A 23404-nucleotide genomic window follows, 5' to 3' on the forward strand; every position below is an offset into this window, starting at 1 on the left:
TCTATGGGCTTCCAAATATCACTTTGCCAATTACACAAGAACTGTCTTATCGAAAGGCTTCTTGAGGGGAAAGCTGTAACTCTGTGAGATGATTTCACAGAACACAAAGAAGTTTCTCAGAAAGCTTCTTTCTCTTAGTTATCGGAGGATATCTCCTTTGGCCCTATAGTCTTCAAAGGGATCCGAAATATCTGTTCTCAGATGCCACAGAAATAAGGCTAGCAAAGAGGTCCACGAAATACAGATGTAACTCTGTGAGATGAATTAACAGAACACTAAGCAGTTTCTCAGAAAGCTTCTTTCCAGATTTCATCGGAGGATATTTCCTTTTTCACCATAGCCCTCTATGGGCTTCCAAATATCACTTTGCCAATTCCACAAGAACTGTCTTAGCGAAAGGCTTCTTGAGGGGAAAGCTGTAACTCTGTGAGATGATTTCACAGAACACAAAGAAGTTTCTCAGAAAGCTTCTTTCTCTTTGTTATCAGAGGATATTTCCTTTGGCCCTATAGTCTTCAAAGGGATCCGAAATATCTGTTCTCAGATTCCACAGAAATAAGGCTAGCAAAGAGATCCACGAAATACAGATGTAACTCTGTGAGATGAATTAACAGAACACTAAGCAGTTTCTCAGAAAGCTTCGTTCCAGATTTCATTGGAGGATATTTCTTTTTCACCATAGCCCTCTATAGGCTTCCAAATATCACTTTGCCAATTCCACAAGAACTGTCTTAGCGAAAGGCTTCTTGAGGGGAAAGCTGTAACTCTGTGAGATGATTTCACAGAACACAAAGAAGTTTCTCAGAAAGCTTCTTTCTCTTTGTTATCAGAGGATATTTCCTTTGGCCCTATAGTCTTCAAAGGGATCCGAAATATCTGTTCTCAGATTCCACAGAAATAAGGCTAGCAAAGAGATCCACGAAATATAGAAGTAACTCTGTGAGTGGAAGTCACAGAACACTAAGCAGTTTCTCAGAAAGCTTCTTTCCAGATTTCATCGGAGGATATTTCCTTTTTCAACATAGCCCTCTATGGGCTTCCAAATATCACTTTGCCAATTCCACAAGAACTGTCTTAGCGAAAGGCTTCTTGAGGGGAAAGCTGTAACTCTGTGAGCTCATTTCACAGAACACAAAGAAGTTTCTCAGAAAGCTTCTTTCTCTTAGTTATCGGAGGATATTTCCTTTGGCCCTATAGTCTTCAAAGGGATCCGAAATATCTGTTCTCAGATTCCACATTAATAAGGCTAGCAAAGAGATCCACGAAATACAGATGTAACTCTGTGAGATGAATTAACAGAACACTAAGCAGTTTCTCAGAAAGCTTCTATCCAGATTTCATCGTAGGATATTTCCTTTTTCACCATAGCCCACTATGGGCTTCCAAATATCACTTTGCCAATTCCACAAGAACTGTCTTAGCGAAAGGCTTCTTGAGAGGAAAGCTGTAACTCTGTGAGATGATTTCACAGAACACAAAGAAGTTTCTCAGAAAGCTTATTTCTCTTAGTTTTCGGAGGATATTTCCTTTGGCCCTATAGTCTTCAAAGGGATCCGAAATATCTGTTCTCAGATTCCACAGAAATAAGGCTAGCAAAGAGATCCACGAAATATAGATGTAACGCTGTGAGATGAATTAACAGAACACTAAGCAGTTTCTCAGAAAGCTTCTTTCCACTTTTCATCGGAGGATATTTCCTTTTTCACCATAGCCCTCTATGGGCTTCCAAATATCACTTGGCCAATTCCACAAGAACTGTCTTAGCGAAAGGCTTCTTGAGGGGAAAGCTGTAACTCTGTGAGATGATTTCACAGAACACAAAGAAGTTTCTCAGAAAGCTTCTTTCTCTTAGTTATCGGAGGATATTTCCTTTGGCCCTATAGTCTTCAAAGGGATCCGAAATATCTGTTCTCAGATTCCACAGAAATAAGGCTAGCAAAGAGATCCACGAAATACAGATGTAACTCTGTGAGATGAATTAACAGAACACTAAGCAGATTCTCAGAAAGCTTCTTTCCAGATTTCATCTGAGGATATTTCCTTTTTCACCATAGCCTTCTATGGGCTTCCAAATATCACTTTGCCAATTCCACAAGAACTGTCTTAGCGAAAGGCTTCTTGAGGGGAAAGCTGTAACTCTGTGAGCTCATTTCACAGAACACAAAGAAGTTTCTCAGAAAGTTTCTTTCTCTTAGTTCTCGGAGGATATTTCCTTTGGCCCTATAGTCTTCAAAGGGATCCGAAATATCTGTTCTCAGATTCCACAGAAATCAGGCTAGCAAAGAGATCCACGAAATACAGATGTAACTCTGTGAGATGAATTAACAGAACACTAAGCAGTCTCTCAGAAAGCTTCTTTTCAGATTTCATCTGAGGATATTTCCTTTTTCACCATAGCCTTCTATGGGCTTCCAAATATCACTTTGCCAATTCCACAAGAACTGTCTTAGCGAAAGGCTTCTTGAGGGGAAAGCTGTAACTCTGTGAGATGATTTCACAGAACACAAAGAAGTTTCTCAGAAAGCTTCTTTTTCTTTGTTATCGGAGTATATTTCCTTTGGCCCTATAGTCTTCCAAGTGATCCGAAATATGTGTTCTCAGATTCCACAGAAATAAGTCTAGGAAAGAGATCCACGAAATATAGATGTAACTCTGTGAGATGAATTAACAGAACACTAAGCAGTTTCTCAGAAAGCTTCTTTCCAGATTTCATCGGAGGATATTTCCTTTTTGACCATAGCCCTCTATGGGCTTCCAAATATCACTTTGCCAATTCCACAAGAAATGTCTTAGGGAAAGGCTTCTTGAGGGGAAAGCTGTAACTCTGTGATATGATTTCACAGAACACAAAGAAGTTTCTCAGAAAGCTTCTTTCTCTTAGTTATCGGAGGATATTTCCTTTGGCCCTATAGTCTTCAAAGGGATCCGAAATATCTGTTCTTAGATTCCACAGAAATAAGGCTAGCAAAGAGATCCACGAAATACAGATGTAACTCTGTGAGATGAATTAACAGAACACTAAGCAGTTTCTCAGAAAGCTTCTTTCCAGATTTCATCGGAGGATATTGCCTTTTTCACCATAGCCCTCTATGGGCTTCCAAATATCACTTTGCCAATTCCACAAGAACTGTCTTAGCGAAAGTCTTCTTGAGGGGAAAGCTGTAACTCTGTGAGATGATTTCACAGAACACAACGAAGTTTCTCAGAAAGCTTCCTTCTCTTTGTTATCGGAGGATATTTCCTTTGGCCCTATAGTCTTCAAAGGGTTCCGAAATATCTGTTCTCAGATTCCACAGAAATAAGGCTAGCAAAGAGATCCGCGAAATATAGATGTAACTCTGTGAGATGAATTAACAGAACACTAAGCAGTTTCTCAGAAAGCTTCTTTCCAGATTTCATCGGAGGATATTTCCTTTTTCACCATAGCCCTCTATGGGCTTCCAAATATCACTTTGCCAATTCCACAAGAACTGTCTTAGCGACAGGCTTCTTGAGGGGAAAGCTGTAACTCCGTGAGATGATTTCACAGAATACAAAGAAGTTTCTCAGAATGCTTCTTTCTCTTAGTTATCGGAGGATATTTCCTTTGGCCCTATAGTCTTCAAATGGATCCGCAATATCTGTTTTCACATTCCACAGAAATAAGGCTAGCAAAGAGATCCACGAAATACAGATGTAACTCTGTGAGATGAATTAACAGAACACTAAGCAGTTTCTCAGAAAGCTTCTTTCCAGATTTCATCGGAGGATATTTCCTTTTTGACCATAGCCCTCTATGGGCTTCCAAATATCACTTTGCCAATTCCACAAGAAATGTCTTAGCGAAAGGCTTCTTGAGGGGAAAGCTGTAACTCTGTGAGATGATTTCACAGAACACAAAGAAGTTTCTCAGAAAGCTTCTTTCTCTTAGATATCGGAGGATATTCCCTTTGGCCCTGTAGTCTTCAAAGGGATCCGAAATATCTGTTCTCAGATTCCACAGAAATAAGGCTAGCAAAGAGATCCACGAAATACAGATATAACTCTGTGAGATGAACTAACAGAACACTAAGCAGTTTCTCAGAAAGCTTCTTTCCAGATTTCATCTGAGGATATTTCCTTTTTCACCATAGCCCTCTATGGGCTTCCAAATATCACTTTGCTAATTCCACAAGAACAGTCGTAGCGAAAGGCTTCTTGAGGGGAAAGCTGTAACTCTGTGAGATGATTTCACAGAACACAATGAAGTTTCTCAGAAAGCTTCTTTCTCTTTGTTATTGGAGGACATTTCCTTTGGCCCTATAGTCTTCAAAGGGATCCGAAATATCTGTTCTCAGATTCCACAGAAATAAGGCTAGCAAAGAGATCCACGAAATATAGATGTAACTCTGTGAGATGAATTAACAGAACACTAAGCAGTTTCTCAGAAAGCTTCTTTCCAGATTTCATCGGAGGATATTTCCTTTTTCACCATAGCCCTCTATGGGCTTCCAATATCACTTTGCCAATTCCACAAGAACTGTCTTAGCGAAAGGCTTCTTGAGGGGAAGGCTGTAACTCTGTGAGCTCATTTCACAGAACACAAAGAAGTTTCTCAGAAAGCTTCTTTCTCTTAGTTTTCGGAGGATATTTCCTTTGGCCCTATAGTCTTCAAAGGGATCCGAAATATCTGTTCTCAGATTCCACAGAAATAAGGCTAGCAAAGAGATCCACGAAATACAGATGTAACTCTGTGAGATGAATTAACAGAACACTAAGCAGTTTCTCAGAAAGCTTCTTTTCCAGATTTCATCGGAGGATATTTCCTTTTTCACCATAGCCCTCTATGGGCTTCCAAATATCACTTTGCCAATTCCACAAGAACTGTCTTAGCGAAAGGCTTCTTGAGGGGAAAGCTGTAACTCTGTGAGATGATTTCACAGAACACAAAGAAGTTTCTCAGAAAGCCTCTTTCTCTTAGTTATCGGAGGATATTTCCTTTGGCCCTATAGTCTTCAAAGGGATCCGAAATATCTGTTTTCAGATTCCACAGAAATAAGGCTAGCAAAGAGATCCACGAAATACAGATGTAACTCTGTGAGATGAATTAACAGAACACTAAGCAGTTTCTCAGAAAGCTTCTTTCCAGATTTCATCTGAGGATATTTCCTTTTTCACCATAGCCTTCTATGGGCTTCCAAATATCACTTTGCCAATTCCACAAGAACTGTCTTAGCGAAAGGCTTCTTGAGGGGAAAGCTGTAACTCTGTGAGCTCATTTCACAGAACACAAAGAAGTTTCTCAGAAAGTTTCTTTCTCTTAGTTTTCGGAGGATATTTCCTTTGGCCCTATAGTCTTCAAAGGGATCCGAAATATCTGTTCTCAGATTCCACAGAAATAAGGCTAGCAAAGAGATCCACGAAATACAGATGTAACTCTGTGAGATGAATTAACAGAACACTAAGCAGTTTCTCAGAAAGCTTCTTTCCAGATTTCATCAGAAGATATTTCCTTTTTCACCATAGCCCTCTATGGGCTTTCAAATATCACTTTGCCAATTCCACAAGAACTGTCTTAGCGAAAGGCTTCTTGAGGGGAAAGCTGTAACTCGGTGAGATGATTTCACAGAACACAAAGAAGTTTCTCAGAAAGCTTATTTCTCTTAGTTTTCGGAGGATATTTCCTTTGGCCCTATAGTCTTCAAAGGGATCCGAAATATCTGTTCTCAGATTCCACAGAAATGAGGCTAGCAAAGAGATCCACGAAATATAGATGTAACTCTGTGAGATGAATTAACAGGAGACTAAGCAGTTTCTCAGAAAGCTTCTTTCCAGATTTCATCTGAGGGTATTTCCTTTTTCACCATAGCCCACTATGGGCTTCCAAATATCACTTTGCCAATTCCACAAGAACTGTCTTAGCGAAAGGCTTCTTGAGGGGAAAGCTGTAACTCTGTGTGATGATTTCACAGACCACAAAGAAGTTTCTCAGAAAGCTTCTTTGTCTTAGTTATCGGAGGATATTTCCTTTGGCCCTATAGTCTTCAAAGGGATCCGAAATATCTGTTCTCAGATTCCACAGAAATAAGGCTAGCAAAGAGATCCACGAAATACAGATGTAACTCTGTGAGATGAATTCACAGAACACTAAGCAGTTTCTCAGAAAGCTTCTTTCCAGATTTCATCTGAGGATATTTCCTTTTTCACCATAGCCCTCTATGGGCTTCCAAATATCACTTTGCCAATTCCACAAGAACTGTCTTAGCGAAAGGCTTCTTGAGGGGAAAGCTGTAACTCTGTGAGATGATTTCACAGAACACAAAGAAGTTTCTCAGAAAGCTTCTTTCTCTTAGTTATCGGAGGATATTTCCTTTGGCCCTATAGTCTTCAAAGGGATCCGAAATATCTGTTCTCAGATTCCACAGAAGTAAGCCTAGCAAAGAGATCCACGAAATACAGATGTAACTCTGTGAGATGAATTAACAGAACACTAAGCAGTTTCTCAGAAACTTCTTTCCAGATTTCATCTGAGGATATTTCCTTTTTCACCATAGCCCTCTATGGGCTTCCAAATATCACTTTGCCAATTCCACAAGAACTGTCTTAGCGAAAGGCTTCTTGAGGGGAAAGCTGTAACTCTGTGAGCTCATTTCACAGAACACAAAGAAGTTTCTCAGAAAGTTTCTTTCTCTTAGTTTTCGGAGGATATTTCCTTTGGCCCTATAGTCTTCAAAGGGATCCGAAATATCTGTTCTCAGATTCCACAGAAATAAGGCTAGCAAAGAGATCCACGAAATACAGATGTAACTCTGTGAGATGAATTAACAGAACACTAAGCAGTTTCTCAGAAAGCTTCTTTCCAGATTTCATCTGAGGATATTTCCTTTTTCACCATAGCCTTCTATGGGCTTCCAAATATCACTTTGCCAATTCCACAAGAACTGTCTTAGCGAAAGGCTTCTTGAGGGGAAAGCTGTAACTCTGTGAGCTCATTTCACAGAACACAAAGAAGTTTCTCAGAAAGTTTCTTTCTCTTAGTTTTCGGAGGATATTTCCTTTGGCCCTATAGTCTTCAAAGGGATCCGAAATATCTGTTCTCAGATTCCACAGAAATAAGGCTAGCAAAGAGATCCACGAAATACAGATGTAACTCTGTGAGATGAATTAACAGAACACTAAGCAGTTTCTCAGAAAGCTTCTTTCCAGATTTCATCAGAAGATATTTCCTTTTTCACCATAGCCCTCTATGGGCTTTCAAATATCACTTTGCCAATTCCACAATAACTGTCTTAGCGAAAGGCTTCTTGAGGGGAAAGCTGTAACTCGGTGAGATGATTTCACAGAACACAAAGAAGTTTCTCAGAAAGCTTATTTCTCTTAGTTTTCGGAGGATATTTCCTTTGGCCCTATAGTCTTCAAAGGGATCCGAAATATCTGTTCTCAGATTCCACAGAAATGAGGCTAGCAAAGAGATCCACGAAATATAGATGTAACTCTGTGAGATGAATTAACAGGAGACTAAGCAGTTTCTCAGAAAGCTTCTTTCCAGATTTCATCTGAGGGTATTTCCTTTTTCACCATACCCCTCTATGGGCTTCCAAATATCACTTTGCCAATTCCACAAGAACTGTCTTAGCGAAAGGCTTCTTGAGGGGAAAGCTGTAACTCTGTGTGATGATTTCACAGACCACAAAGAAGTTTCTCAGAAAGCTTCTTTGTCTTAGTTATCGGAGGATATTTCCTTTGGCCCTATAGTCTTCAAAGGGATGCAAAATATCTGTTTTCAGATTCCACAGAAATAAGGCTAGCAAAGAGATCCACGAAATACAGATGTAACTCTGTGAGATGAATTAACAGAACACTAAGCAGTCTCTCAGAAAGCTTCTTTTCAGATTTCATCTGAGGATATTTCCTTTTTCACCATAGCCTTCTATGGGCTTCCAAATATCACTTTGCCAATTCCACAAGAACTGTCTTAGCGAAAGGCTTTTGAGGGGAAAGCTGTAACTCTGTGAGATGATTTCACAGAACACAAAGAAGTTTCTCAGAAAGCTTCTTTTTCTTTGTTATCGGAGTATATTTCCTTTGGCCCTATAGTCTTCCAAGGGATCCGAAATATGTGTTCTCAGATTCCACAGAAATAAGTCTAGGAAAGAGATCCACGAAATATAGATGTAACTCTGTGAGATGAATTAACAGAACACTAAGCAGTTTCTCAGAAAGCTTCTTTCCAGATTTCATCGGAGGATATTTCCTTTTTCACCATAGCCCTCTATGGGCTTCCAAATATCACTTTGCCAATTCCACAAGAACAGTCTTAGCGAAAGGCTTCTTGAGGGGAAAGCTGTAACTCTGTGAGATGATTTCACAGAACACAAAGAAGTTTCTCAGAAAGCTTCTTTCTCTTAGTTATCGGAGGATATTTCCTTTGGCCCTATGGTCTTCAGAGGGATCCGAAATATCTGTTCTCAGATTCCACAGAAATAAGGCTAGCAAAGAGATCCACGAAATACAGATGTAACTCTGTGAGATGAATTCACAGAACACTAAGCAGTTTCTCAGAAAGCTTCTTTCCAGATTTCATCTGAGGATATTTCCTTTTTCACCATAGCCCTCTATGGGCTTCCAAATATCACTTTGCCAATTCCACAAGAACTATCTTAGCGAAAGGCTTCTATAGGGGAAAGCTGTAACTCTGTGAGATGATTTCACAGAACACAAAGAAGTTTCTCAGAAAGCTTCTTTCTCTTAGTTATCGGAGGATATTTCCTTTGGCCCTATTGTCTTCAAAGGGATCCGAAATATCTGTTCTCAGATTCCACAGAAATAAGCCTAGCAAAGAGATCCACGAAATACAGATGTAACTCTGTGAGATGAATTAACAGAACACTAAGCAGTTTCTCAGAAACTTCTTTCCAGATTTCATCTGAGGATATTTCCTTTTTCACCATAGCCCTCTATGGGCTTCCAAATATCACTTTGCCAATTCCACAAGAACTGTCTTAGCGAAAGGCTTCTTGAGGGGAAAGCTGTAACTCTGTGAGCTCATTTCACAGAACACAAAGAAGTTTCTCAGAAAGTTTCTTTCTCTTAGTTTTCGGAGGATATTTCCTTTGGCCCTATAGTCTTCAAAGGGATCCGAAATATCTGTTCTCAGATTCCACAGAAATAAGGCTAGCAAAGAGATCCACGAAATACAGATGTAACTCTGTGAGATGAATTAACAGAACACTAAGCAGTTTCTCAGAAAGCTTCTTTCCAGATTTCATCGGAGGATATTTCCTTTTTCACCATAGCCCTCTATGGGCTTCCAAATATCACTTTGCCAATTCCACAAGAACTGTCTTAGCGAAAGCCTACTTGAGGGGAAAGCTGTAACTCTGTGAGATGATTTCACAGAACACAAAGAAGTTTCTCAGAAAGCTTCTTTCTCTTAGTTTTCGGAGGATATTTCCTTTGCCCCTATAGTCTTCAAAGGGATCCGGAATATCTGTTCTCAGATTCCACAGAAATGAGGCTAGCAAAGAGATCCACGAAATATAGATGTAACTCTGTGAGATGAATTAACAGAAGACTAAGCAGTTTCTCAGAAAGCTTCTTTCCAGATTTCATCGGAGGATATTTCCTTTTTCACCATAGCCCTCTATGGGCTTCCAAATATCACTTTGCCAATTCCACAAGAACTGTCTTAGCGAAAGGCTTCTTGAGGGGAAAGCTGTAACTCTGTGAGATGATTTCACAGAACACAAAGAAGTTTCTCAGAAAGCTTCTTTGTCTTAGTTATCGGAGGATATTTCCTTTGGCCCTATAGTCTTCAAAGGGATCCGAAATATCTGTTTTCAGATTCCACAGAAATAAGGCTAGCAAAGAGATCCACGAAATACAGATGTAACTCTGTGAGATGAATTAACAGAACACTAAGCAGTCTCTCAGAAAGCTTCTTTTCAGATTTCATCTGAGGATATTTCCTTTTTCACCATAGCCCTCCATGGGCTTCCAAATATCACTTTGCCAATTCCACAAGAACTGTCTTAGCGAAAGGCTTCTTGAGGGGAAAGCTGTAACTCTGTGAGATGATTTCACAGAACACAAAGAAGTTTCTCAGAAAGCTTCTTTTTCTTTGTTATCGGAGGATATTTCCTTTGGCCCTATAGTCTTCAAAGGGATCCGAAATATGTGTTCTCAGATTCCACAGAAATAAGTCTAGGAAAGAGATCCACGAAATATAGAAGTAACTCTGTGAGATGAATTAACAGAACACTAAGCAGTTTCTCAGAAAGCTTCTTTCCAGATTTCATCTGAGGATATTCCCTTTTTCACCATAGCCCTCTATGGGCTTCCAAATATCACTTTGCCAATTCCACAAGAACTGTCTTAGCGAAAGGCTTCTTGAGGGGAAAGCTGTAACTCTGTGAGATGATTTCACAGAACACAACGAAGTTTCTCAGAAAGCTTCCTTCTCTTTGTTATCGGAGGATATTTCCTTTGGCCCTATAGTCTTCAAAGGGATCCGAAATATCTGTTCTCAGATTCCACAGAAATAAGGCTAGCAAAGAGATCCACGAAATATAGATGTAATTCTGTGAGATGAATTAACAGAACACTAAGCAGTTTCTCAGAAAGCTTCTTTCCAGATTTCATCGGAGGATATTTCCTTTTCCCCATAGCCCTCTATGGGCTTCCAAATATCACTTTGCCAATTCCACAAGAACTGTTTTAGCGACAGGCTTCTTGAGGGGAAAGAAGTAACTCTGTGAGATGATTTCACAGAACACAAAGAAGTTTCTCAGAAAGATTCTTTCTCTTAGTTATCGGAGGATATTTCCTTTGGCCCTATAGTCTTCAAAGGGATCCGAAATATCTGTTTTCAGATTCCACAGAAATAAGGCTAGCAAAGAGATCCACGAAATACAGATGTAACTCTGTGAGATGAATTAACAGAACACTAAGCAGTTTCTCAGAAAGCTTCTTTCCAGATTTCATCGGAGGATATTTCCTTTTTGACCATAGACCTCTATGGGCTTCCAAATATCACTTTGCAATTCCACAAGAAATATCTTAGCGAAAGGCTTCTTGAGGGGAAAGCTGTAACTCTGTGAGATGATTTCACAGAACACAAAGAAGTTTCTCAGAAAGCTTCTTTCTCTTAGTTATCGGAGGATATTTCCTTTGGCCCTGTAGTCTTCAAAGGGATCCAAAATATCTGTTCTCAGATTCCACAGAAATAAGGCTAGCAAAGAGATCCACGAAATACAGATATAACTCTGTGAGATGAACTAACAGAACACTAAGCAGTTTCTCAGAAAGCTTCTTTCCAGATTTCATCTGAGGATATTTCCTTTTTCACCATAGCCCTCTATGGGCTTCCAAATATCACTTTGCCAATTCCACAAGAACAGTCTTAGCGAAAGGCTTCTTGAGAGGAAAGCTGTAACTCTGTGAGATGATTTCACAGAACACAATGAAGTTTCTCAGAAAGCTTTTTTCTCTTTGTTATTGGAGGACATTTCCTTTGGCCCTATAGTCTTCAAAGGGATCCGAAATATCTGTTCTCAGATTCCACAGAAATAAGGCTAGCAAAGAGATCCACGAAATATAGATGTAACTCTGTGAGATGAATTAACAGAACACTAAGCAGTTTCTCAGAAAGCTTCTTTCCAGATTTCATCGGAGGATATTTCCTTTTTCACCATAGCCCTCTATGGGATTCCAAATATCACTTTGCCAATTCCACAAGAACTGTCTTAGCGAAAGGCTTCTTGAGGGGAAAGCTGTAACTCTGTGAGATGATTTCACAGAACACAAAGAAGTTTCTCAGAAAGCTTCTTTCTCTTAGTTATCGGAGGATATTTCCTTTGGCCCTACAGTCTTCAAAGGGATCCGAAATATCTGTTTTCAGATTCCACAGAAATAAGGCTAGCAAAGAGATCCACGAAATACAGATGTAACTCTGTGAGTGGAAGTCACACATTACAGAGCAGTTTCTCAGAAAGCTTCTTTCCAGATTTCATCTGAGGATATTTCCTTTCTCACCATCGCGCTCTATGGGCTTCCAAATATCACTTTGCCAATTCCACAAGAAATGTCTTAGCGAAAGGCTTCTTGAGGGGAAAGCTGTAACTCTGTGAGATGATTTCACAGAACACAAAGAAGTTTCTCAGAAAGCTTCTTTCTCTTAGTTATCGGAGGATATTTCCTTTGGCCCTATAGCCTTCAAAGGGATCCGAAATATCTGTTCTCAGATTCCACAGAAATAAGGCTAGCAAAGAGATCCACGAAATACAGATGTAACTCTGTGAGATGAATTAACAGAACACTAAGCAGTTTCTCAGAAAGCTTCTTTCCAGATTTCATCTGAGGATATTTCCTTTTTCACCATAGCCCTCTATGGGCTTCCAAATATCACTTTGCCAATTCCACAAGAACTGTCTTAGCGAAAGGCTTCTTGAGGGGAAAGCTGTAACTCTGTGAGATGATTTCACAGAACATAACGAAGTTTCTCAGAAAGCTTCCTTCTTTTTGTTATCGGAGGATATTTCCTTTGGCCCTATATTCTTCAAAGGGATCCGAAATATCTGTTCTCAGATTCCACAGAAATAAGGCTAGCAAAGAGATCCACGAAATATAGATGTAACTCTGTGAGATGAATTAACAGAACACTAAGCAGTTTCTCAGAAAGCTTTTTTTCAGATTTCATCGGAGGATATTTCCTTTTTCACCATAGCCCTCTATGGGCTTCCAAATATCACTTGGCCAATTCCACAAGAACTGTCTTAGCGAAAGGCTTCTTTAGAGGAAAGCTGTAACTCTGTGAGATGATTTCACAGAACACAAAGAGGTTTCTCAAAAGGTTTTTTCTCTTACTTATCGGAGGATATTTCCTTCGGCCCTATAGTCATCAAAGGGATCCGAAATATCTGTTCTCAGATTCCACAGAAATAAGGCTAGCAAAGAGATCCACGAAATACAGATGTAACTCTGTGAGTGGAAGTCACACATCACTGAGCAGTTTCTCAGAAAGCTTCTTTCCAGATTTCATCTGAGGATATTTCCTTTTTCACCATAGCCCTCTATGGGCTTCCAAATATCACTTTGCCAATTCCACAAGAACTGTCTTAGCGAAAGGCTTCTTGAGGGGAAAGCTGTAACTCTGTGAGCTCATTTCACAGAACACAAAGAAGTTTCTCAGAAAGCTTCTTTCTCTTAGTTTTCGGAGGATATTTCCTTTGGCCCTATAGTCTTCAAAAGGATCCGAAATATCTGTTCTCAGATTCCACAGAAATAAGGCTAGCAAAGAGATCCACGAAATACAGATGTAACTCTGTGAGATGAATTAACAGAACACTAAGCAGTTTCTCAGAAAGCTTCTTTCCAGATTTCATCGGAGGATATTTCCTTTTTCACCATAGCCCTCTATGGGCTTCCAAATATCACTTTGCCAATTCCACAAGAACTGTCTTAGCGAAAGGCTTCTTGAGGGGAAAGCTGTAACTCTGTGAGATGATTTCACAGAACACAAAGAAGTTTCTCAGAAAGCTTCTTTCTCTTAGTTATCGGAGGATATTTCCTTTGGCCCTAAAGTCTTCAAAGGGATCCGAAATATCTGTTCTCAGATTCCACAGAAATAAGGCTAGCAAAGACATCCACGAAATACAGATGTAACTCTGTGAGATGAATTAACAGAACACTAAGCAGTTTCTCAGAAAGCTTCTTTCCAGATTTCATCTGAGGATATTTCCTTTTTCACCATAGCCCTCTATGGGCTTCCAAATATCACTTTGCCAATTCCACAAGAACTGTCTTAGCGAAAGGCTTCTTGAGGGGAAAGCTGTAACTCTGTGAGATGATTTCACAGAACACAAAGAAGTTTCTCAGAAAGCTTCTTTCTCTTTGTTATCGGAGGATATTTCCTTTGGCCCTATAGTCTTCAAAGGGATCCGAAATATCTGTTCTCAGATTCCACAGAAATAAGGCTAGCAAAGAGATCCACGAAATATAGATTTAACTATGTGAGATGAATTAACAGAACACTAAGCAGTTTCTCAGAAAGCTTCTTTCCAGATTTCATCTGAGGATATTTCCTTTTTCACCATAGCCCTCTATGGGCTTCCAAATATCACTTTGCCAATTCCACAAGAACTGTCTTAGAGAAAGGCTTCTTGAGGGGAAAGCTGTAACTCTGTGAGATGATTTCACAGAACACAAAGAGGTTTCTCAGAAAGCTTCTTTCTCTTAGTTATCGGAGGATATTTCCTTTGGCCCTATAGTCTTCAAAGGGATACGAAATATCTGTTCTCAGATTCCACAGAAATAATGCTAGCAAAGAGATCCACGAAATACAGATGTAACTCTGTGAGTGGAAGTCACACATCACAGAGCAGTTTCTCAGAAAGCTTCTTTCCAGATTTCATCTGAGGATATTTCCTTTTTCACCATAGCCCTCTATGGGCTTCCAAATATCACTTTGCCAATTCCACAAGAACTGTCTTAGCGAAAGACTTCTTGAGGGGAAAGCTGTAACTCTGTGAGCTCATTTCACAGAACACAAAGAAGTTTCTCAGAAAGCTTCTTTCTCTTAGTTTTCGGAGGATATTTCCTTTGGCCCTATAGTCTTCAAAGGGATCCGAAACATCTGTTCTCAGATTCCACAGAAATAAGGTTAGCAAAGAGATCCACGAAATACAGATGTAACTCTGTGAGATGAATTAACAGAACACTAAGCAGTTTCTCAGAAAGCTTCTTTCCAGATTTCATCTGAGGATATTTCCTTTTTCACCATAGCCCTCTATGGGCTTCCAAATATCACTTTGCCAATTCCACAAGAACTGTCTTAGCGAAAGGCTTCTTGAGGGGAAAGCTGTAACTCTGTGAGCTCATTTCACAGAACACAAAGAAGTTTCTCAGAAAGCTTCTTTCTCTTTGTTATTGGACGATATTTCCTTTGGCCCTATAGTCTTCAAAGGGATCCGAAATATCTGTTCTCAGATTCCACAGAAATAAGGCTAGCAAAGAGATCCACGAAATACAGATGTAACTCTGTGAGTGGAAGTCACAGAACACTAAGCAGTTTCTCAGAAAGCTTCTTTCCAGATTTCATCGGAGGATATTTCCTTTTTCACCATAGCCCTCTATGGGCTTCCAAATATCACTTTGCCAATTCCACAAGAACTGTCTTAGCGAAAGGCTTCTTGAGGGGAAAGCTGAAACTCTGTGAGATGATTTCACAGAACACAAAGAAGTTTCTCAGAAAGCTTCTTTCTCTTAGTTATCGGAGGATATTTCCTTTGGCCCTATAGTCTTCAAAGGGATCCGAAATATCTGTTCTCAGATTCCACAGAAATAAGGCTAGCAAAGAGATCCACGAAATACAGATGTAACTCTGTGAGATGAATTAACAGAACACTAAGCAGTTTCTCAGAAAGCTTCTTTCCAGATTTCATCTGAGGATATTTCCTTTTTCACCATAGCCCTCTATGGGCATCCAAATATCACTTTTCCAATTCCACAAGAACTATCTTAGCGAAAGGCTTCTTGAGGGGAAAGCTGTAACTCTGTGAGCTCATTTCACAGAACACAAAGAAGTTTCTCAGAAAGCTTCTTTCTCTTAGTTTTCGGAGGATATTTCCTTTGGCCCTATAGTCTTCAAAGGGATCCGAAATATCTGTTCTCAGATTCCACAGAAATAAGGCTAGCAAAGAGATCCACGAAATACAGATGTAACTCTTTGAGATGAATTAACAGAACACTAAGCAGTTTCTCAGAAAGCTTCTTTCCAGATTTCATCGGAGGATATTTCCTTTTTCACCATAGCCCTCTATGGGCTTCCAAATATCACTTTGCCAATTCCACAAGAACTGTCTTAGCGAAAGGCTTCTTGAGGGGAAAGCTGTAACTCTGTGAGCTCGTTTCACAGAACACAAAGAAGTTTCTCAGAAAGCTTCTTTCTCTTAGTTTTCGGAGGATATTTCCTTTGGCCCTATAGTCTTCAAAGGGATCCGAAACATCTGTTCTCAGATTCCACAGAAATAAGGCTAGCAAAGAGATCCACGAAATACAGATGTAACTCTGTGAGATGAATTAACAGAACACTAAGCAGTTTCTCAGAAAGCTTCTTTCCAGATTTCATCGGAGGATATTTCCTTTTTCACCATAGCCCTCTATGGGCTTCCAAATATCACTTTGCCAATTCCACAAGAACTGTCTTAGCGAAAGGCTTCTTGAGGGGAAAGCTGTAACTCTGTGAGCTCATTTCACAGAACACAAAGAAGTTTCTCAGAAAGCTTCTTTCTCTTTGTTATTGGACGATATTTCCTTTGGCCCTATAGTCTTCAAAGGGATCCGAAATATCTGTTCTCAGATTCCACAGAAATAAGGCTAGCAAAGAGATCCACGAAATACAGATGTAACTCTGTGAGATGAATTAACAGAACACTAAGCAGTTTCTCAGAAAGCTTCTTTCCAGATTTCATCGGAGGATATTTCCTTTTTCACCATAGCCCTCTACGGGCTTCCAAATATCACTTTGCCAATTACACAAGAACTGTCTTAGCGAAAGGCTTCTTGAGGGGAAAGCTGTAACTCTGTGAGATTATTTCACAGAACACAAAGAAGTTTCTCAGAAAGCTTCTTTCTCTTTGTTATTGGACGATATTTCCTTTGGCCCTATAGTCTTCAAAGGGATCCGAAATATCTGTTCTCAGATTCCACAGAAATAAGGCTAGCAAAGAGATCCATGAAATATAGATGTAACTCTGTGAGTGGAAATCACAGAACACTAAGCAGTTTCTCAGAAAGCTTCTTTCCAGATTTCATCGGAGGATATTTCCTTTTTCACCATAGCCCTCTATGGGCTTCCAAATATCACTTTGCCAATTCCACAAGAACTGTCTTAGCGAACGGCTTCTTGAGGGGAAAGGTGTAACTCTGTGAGATGATTTCACAGAACACAAAGAAGTTTCTCAGAAAGCTTCTTTCTCTTAGTTATCGGAGGATATTTCCTTTGGCCCTATAGTCTTCAAAGGGATCCGAAATATCTGTTCTCAGATTCCACAGAAATAAGGCTAGCAAAGAGATCCACGAAATACAGATGTAACTCTGTGAGATGAATTAACAGAACACTAAGCAGTTTCTCAGAAAGCTTCTTTCCAGATTTCATCTGAGGATATTTCCTTTTTCACCATAGCCCTCTACGGGCTTCCAAATATCACTTTGCCAATTCCACAAGAACTGTCTTAGCGAAAGGCTTCTTGAGGGGAAAGCTGTAACTCTGTGAGATGATTTCACAGAACACAAAGAAGTTTCTCAGAAAGCTTCTTTCTCTTAGTTATCGGAGGATATTTCCTTTGGCCCTATAGCCTTCAAAGGGATCCGAAATATCTGTTCTCAGATTCCACAGAAATAAGGCTAGCAAAGAGATCCACGAAATACAGATGTAACTCTGTGAGATGAATTAACAGAACACTAAGCAGTTTCTCAGAAAGCTTCTTTCCAGATTTCATCTGAGGATATTTCCTTTTTCACCATAGCCCTCTATGGGCTTCCAAATATCACTTTGCCAATTCCACAAGAACTGTCTTAGCGAAAGACTTCTTGAGGGGAAAGCTGTAACTCTGTGAGCTCATTTCACAGAACATAACGAAGTTTCTCAGAAAGCTTCCTTCTCTTTGTTATCGGAGGATATTTCCTTTGGCCCTATATTCTTCAAAGGGATCCGAAATATCTGTTCTCAGATTCCACAGAAATAAGGCTAGCAAAGAGATCCACGAAATATAGATGTAACTCTGTGAGATGAATTAACAGAACACTAAGCAGTTTCTCAGAAAGCTTTTTTCCAGATTTCATCGGAGGATATTTCCTTTTTCACCATAGCCCTCTATGGGCTTCCAAATATCACTTGGCCAATTCCACAAGAACTGTCTTAGCGAAAGGCTTCTTTAGAGGAAAGCTGTAACTCTGTGAGATGATTTCACAGAACACAAAGAGGTTTCTCAAAAGGTTTTTTCTCTTACTTATCGGAGGATATTTCCTATGGCCCTATAGTCTTCAAAGGGATCCGAAATATCTGTTCTCAGATTCCACAGAAATAAGGCTAGCAAAGAGATCCACGAAATACAGATGTAACTCTGTGAGTGGAAGTCACACATCACAGAGCAGTTTCTCAGAAAGCTTCTTTCCAGATTTCATCTGAGGATATTTCCTTTTTCACCATAGCCCTCTATGGGCTTCCAAATATCACTTTGCCAATTCCACAAGAACTGTCTTAGCGAAAGGCTTCTTGAGGGGAAAGCTGTAACTCTGTGAGCTCATTTCACAGAACACAAAGAAGTTTCTCAGAAAGCTTCTTTCTCTTAGTTTTCGCAGGATATTTCCTTTGGCCCTATAGTCTTCAAAAGGATCCGAAATATCTGTTCTCAGATTCCACAGAAATAAGGCTAGCAAAGAGATCCACGAAATACAGATATAACTCTGTGAGATGAATTAACAGAACACTAAGCAGTTTCTCAGAAAGCTTCTTTCCAGATTTCATCGGAGGATATTTCCTTTTTCACCATAGCCCTCTATGGGCTTCCAAATATCACTTTGCCAATTCCACAAGAACTGTCTTAGCGAAAGGCTTCTTGAGGGGAAAGCTGTAACTCTGTGAGATGATTTCACAGAACACAAAGAAGTTTCTCAGAAAGCTTCTTTCTCTTAGTTATCGGAGGATATTTCCTTTGGCCCTAAAGTCTTCAAAGGGATCCGAAATATCTGTTCTCAGATTCCACAGAAATAAGGCTAGCAAAGACATCCACGAAATACAGATGTAACTCTGTGAGATGAATTAACAGAACACTAAGCAGTTTCTCAGAAAGCTTCTTTCCAGATTTCATCTGAGGATATTTCCTTTTTCACCATAGCCCTCTATGGGCTTCCAAATATCACTTTGCCAATTCCACAAGAACTGTCTTAGCGAAAGGCTTCTTGAGGGGAAAGCTGTAACTCTGTGAGATGATTTCACAGAACACAAAGAAGTTTCTCAGAAAGCTTCTTTCTCTTTGTTATCGGAGGATATTTCCTTTGGCCCTATAGTCTTCAAAGGGATCCGAAATATCTGTTCTCAGATTCCACAGAAATAAGGCTAGCAAAGAGATCCACGAAATATAGATTTAACTATGTGAGATGAATTAACAGAACACTAAGCAGTTTCTCAGAAAGCTTCTTTCCAGATTTCATCGGAGGATATTTCCTTTTTCACCATAGCCCTCTATGGGCTTCCAAATATCACTTTGCCAATTCCACAAGAACTGTCTTAGCGAAAGGCTTCTTGAGGGGAAAGCTGTAACTCTGTGAGATGATTTCACAGAACACAAAGAGGTTTCTCAGAAAGCTTCTTTCTCTTAGTTATCGGAGGATATTTCCTTTGGCCCTATAGTCTTCAAAGGGATACGAAATATCTGTTCTCAGATTCCACAGAAATAATGCTAGCAAAGAGATCCACGAAATACAGATGTAACTCTGTGAGTGGAAGTCACACATCACAGAGCAGTTTCTCAGAAAGCTTCTTTCCAGATTTCATCGGAGGATATTTCCTTTTTCACCATAGCCCTCTATGGGCTTCCAAATATCACTTTGCCAATTCCACAAGAACTGTCTTAGCGAAAGGCTTCTTGAGGGGAAAGCTGTAACTCTGTGAGCTCATTTCACAGAACACAAAGAAGTTTCTCAGAAAGCTTCTTTCTCTTTGTTATTGGACGATATTTCCTTTGGCCCTATAGTCTTCAAAGGGATCCGAAATATCTGTTCTCAGATTCCACAGAAATAAGGCTAGCAAAGAGATCCACGAAATATAGATGTAACTCTGTGAGTGGAAGTCACAGAACACTAAGCAGTTTCTCAGAAAGCTTCTTTCCAGATTTCATCGGAGGATATTTCGTTTTTCACCATAGCCCTCTATGGGCTTCCAAATATCACTTTGCCAATTCCACAAGAACTGTCTTAGCGAAAGGCTTCTTGAGGGGAAAGCTGTAACTCTGTGAGATGATTTCACAGAACACAAAGAAGTTTCTCAGAAAGCTTCTTTCTCTTAGTTATCGGAGGATATTTCCTTTGGCCCTATAGTCTTCAAAGGGATCCGAAATATCTGTTCTCAGATTCCACAGAAATAAGGCTAGCAAAGAGATCCACGAAATACAGATGTAACTCTGTGAGATGAATTAACAGAACACTAAGCAGTTTCTCAGAAAGCTTCTTTCCAGATTTCATCTGAGGATATTTCCTTTTTCACCATAGCCCTCTATGGGCATCCAAATATCACTTTGCCAATTCCACAAGAACTATCTTAGCGAAAGGCTTCTTGAGGGGAAAGCTGTAACTCTGTGAGATGATTTCGCAGAACACAAAGAAGTTTCTCAAAAAGCTTCTTTCTCTTAGTTATCGGAGGATATTTCCTTTGGCCCTATAGTCTTCAAAGGGATCCGAAATATCTGTTCTCAGATTCCACAGAAATAAGGCTAGCAAAGAGATCCACGAAATACAGATGTAACTCTGTGAGATGAATTAACAGAACACTAAGCAGTTTCTCAGAAAGCTTCTTTCCAGATTTCATCGGAGGATATTTCCTTTTTCACCATAGCCCTCTATGGGCTTCCAAATATCACTTTGCCAATTCCACAAGAACTGTCTTAGCGAAAGGCTTCTTGAGGGGAAAGCTGTAACTCTGTGAGCTCATTTCACAGAACACAAAGAAGTTTCTCAGAAAGCTTCTTTCTCTTAGTTTTCGGAGGATATTTCCTTTGGCCCTATAGTCTTCAAAGGGATCCGAAACATCTGTTCTCAGATTCCACAGAAATAAGGCTAGCAAAGAGATCCACGAAATACAGATGTAACTCTGTGAGATGAATTAACAGAACACTAAGCAGTTTCTCAGAAAGCTTCTTTCCAGATATCATCGGAGGATATTTCCTTTTTCACCATAGCCCTCTATGGGCTTCCAAATATCACTTTGCCAATTCCACAAGAACTGTCTTAGCGAAAGGCTTCTTGAGGGGAAAGCTGTAACTCTGTGAGCTCATTTCACAGAACACAAAGAAGTTTCTCAGAAAGCTTCTTTCTCTTTGTTATTGGACGATATTTCCTTTGGCCCTATAGTCTTCAAAGGGATCCGAAATATCTGTTCTCAGATTCCACAGAAAAAAGGCTAGCAAAGAGATCCACGAAATATAGATGTAACTCTGTGAGTGGAAGTCACAGAACACTAAGCAGTTTCTCAGAAAGCTTCTTTCCAGATTTCATCGGAGGATATTTCCTTTTTCACCATAGCCCTCTATGGGCTTCCAAATATCACTTTGCCAATTCCACAAGAACTGTCTTAGCGAAAGGCTTCTTGAGGGGAAAGCTGTAACTCTGTGAGATGATTTCACAGAACACAAAGAAGTTTCTCAGAAAGCTTCTTTCTCTTAGTTATCGGAGGATATTTCCTTTGGCCCTATAGTCTTCAAAGGGATCCGAAATATCTGTTCTCAGATTCCACAGAAATAAGCCTAGCAAAGAGATCCACGAAATACAGATGTAACTCTGTGAGATGAATTAACAGAACACTAAGCAGTTTCTCAGAAAGCTTCTTTCCAGATTTCATCTGAGGATATTTCCTTTTTCACCATAGCCCTCTATGGGCATCCAAATATCACTTTGCCAATTCCACAAGAACTATCTTAGCGAAAGGCTTCTTGAGGGGAAAGCTGTAACTCTGTGAGCTCATTTCACAGAACACAAAGAAGTTTCTCAGAAAGCTTCTTTCTCTTAGTTTTCGGAGGATATTTCCTTTGGCCCTATAGTCTTCAAAGGGATCCGAAATATCTGTTCTCAGATTCCACAGAAATAAGGCTAGCAAAGAGATCCACGAAATACAGATGTAACTCTGTGAGATGAATTAACAGAACACTAAGCAGTTTCTCAGAAAGCTTCTTTCCAGATTTCATCGGAGGATATTTCCTTTTTCACCATAGCCCTCTATGGGCTTCCAAATATCACCTTGCCAATTACACAAGAACTGTCTTAGCGAAAGGCTTCTTGAGGGGAAAGCTGTAACTCTGTGAGATGATTTCACAGAACACAAAGAAGTTTCTCAGAAAGCTTCTTTCTCTTTGTTATTTGACGATATTTCCTTTGGCCCTATAGTCTTCAAAGGGATCCGAAATATCTGTTCTCAGATTCCACAGAAATAAGGCTAGCAAAGAGATCTACGAAATATAGATGTAACTCTGTGAGTGGAAGTCACAGAACACTAAGCAGTTTCTCAGAAAGCTTCTTTCCAGATTTCATCGGAGGATATTTCCTTTTTCACCATAGCCCTCTATGGGCTTCCAAATATCACTTTGCCAATTCCACAAGAACTGTCTTAGCGAAAGGCTTCTTGAGGGGAAAGCTGTAACTCTGTGAGATGATTTCACAGAACACAAAGAAGTTTCTCAGAAAGCTTCTTTCTCTTAGTTATCGGAGGATATTTCCTTTGGCCCTATAGTCTTCAAAGGGATCCGAAATATCTGTTCTCAGATTCCACAGAAATAAGGCTAGCAAAGAGATCCACGAAATACAGATGTAACTCTGTGAGATGAATTAACAGAACACTAAGCAGTTTCTCAGAAAGCTTCTTTCCAGATTTCATCTGAGGATATTTCCTTTTTCACCATAGCCCTCTATGGGCATCCAAATATCACTTTGCCAATTCCACAAGAACTATCTTAGCGAAAGGCTTCTTGAGGGGAAAGCTGTAACTCTGTGAGCTCATTTCACAGAACACAAAGAAGTTTCTCAGAAAGCTTCTTTCTCTTAGTTTTCGGAGGATATTTCCTTTGGCCCTATAGTCTTCAAAGGGATCCGAAATATCTGTTCTCAGATACCACAGAAATAAGGCTAGCAAAGAGATCCACGAAATACAGATGTAACTCTGTGAGATGAATTAACAGAACACTAAGCAGTTTCTCAGAAAGCTTCTTTCCAGATTTCATCGGAGGATATTTCCTTTTTCACCATAGCCCTCTATGGGCTTCCAAATATCACTTTGCCAATTCCACAAGAACTGTCTTAGCGAAAGGCTTCTTGAGGGGAAAGCTGTAACTCTGTGAGCTCGTTTCACAGAACACAAAGAAGTTTCTCAGAAAGCTTCTTTCTCTTAGTTTTCGGAGGATATTTCCTTTGGCCCTATAGTCTTCAAAGGGATCCGAAACATCTGTTCTCAGATTCCACAGAAATAAGGCTAGCAAAGAGATCCACGAAATACAGATGTAACTCTGTGAGATGAATTAACAGAACACTAAGCAGTTTCTCAGAAAGCTTCTTTCCAGATTTCATCGGAGGATATTTCCTTTTTCACCATAGCCCTCTATGGGCTTCCAAATATCACTTTGCCAATTCCACAAGAACTGTCTTAGCGAAAGGCTTCTTGAGGGGAAAGCTGTAACTCTGTGAG

The sequence above is a fragment of the Macaca mulatta genome, chromosome 5, assembly GCF_049350105.2.
Source record: "Macaca mulatta isolate MMU2019108-1 chromosome 5, T2T-MMU8v2.0, whole genome shotgun sequence".
NCBI lineage: Eukaryota > Metazoa > Chordata > Mammalia > Primates > Cercopithecidae > Macaca > Macaca mulatta.